Raw genomic sequence first — 996 nt, forward strand, 5'->3', positions numbered from 1 at the left:
CATCTCACTACAAAACATTAAAATCACTAAATCAAACCTATTCACAACTCCTGGCACAATCCAAATAATCATAAACAACCTCCGCAAAAAGAAAGCCCCTGGCGAAGACCTCAACACCAACACTGCCCTTAAATTTCTACCTAACAACATTCTACTATCCCTAACACAAATTATGAACTGCTCTCTCGGAATTTGCTACTTTCCACGTGCCTGGAAAAAAGCAGGTATAGTTTCCATTCCCAAACCAGGCAAAGACCACAAACTACCCGAAAACTACCGACCAATCGCTCTACTTTCTTCCCTATTCAAAATTTACGAACGAATTATCCTCACTCACCTGCAAAACAATCTCCGTGAAAAAATCCACCCAGAACAATTTACCTTCAGACCTGAACACTCTACCACCCTACAACCAGACTTGGGTAAAATACTTTTAAAAAGTATTTCAAATACATATTCTGAATACTTAATGATAATAATATTCCTAAGTATTTGGAATACTTCACAAAAAGTATTCCAAATATTTTTCGAATACTTTTTTTTAGTAGATTTAGATTTCAATAGCAAAAATATTACTTTTTCAATTCTTTGTTTATAATCTTGATAATAAACACCTATCTGGCTATCTATAATCTATTAGTTATAAAATATTATATTAAAATTAATATTGGATGTTAAAAAAGTATTCCGAATACTGTACTCAGAATAATTGTAAAAAGTATTCAAAATACCGTATTGAATACTTTAAAAAAAAAGTATTTAAAAAGTATTCGGAATACTATCCAAGTCTGCCTAAAACTGACCAAACTCACTCACCAACTTAGCCAAAACTTCAATAACAACCTAAACACCGCTTCCATCATTCTTGACGTGGAGAAAGCCTTCGACCGAGTCTGGCACGTAGGTCTCCTCTACAAACTATCCCAACTCAATATCCCGACTGAAATCGTTAAAATCATCGAATCCTTTCTCACCGACCGCACCTCCATCACAAAA

The sequence above is a fragment of the Acyrthosiphon pisum genome, chromosome A3 (genome assembly GCF_005508785.2).
Source record: "Acyrthosiphon pisum isolate AL4f chromosome A3, pea_aphid_22Mar2018_4r6ur, whole genome shotgun sequence".
Classification (NCBI taxonomy): domain Eukaryota; kingdom Metazoa; phylum Arthropoda; class Insecta; order Hemiptera; family Aphididae; genus Acyrthosiphon; species Acyrthosiphon pisum.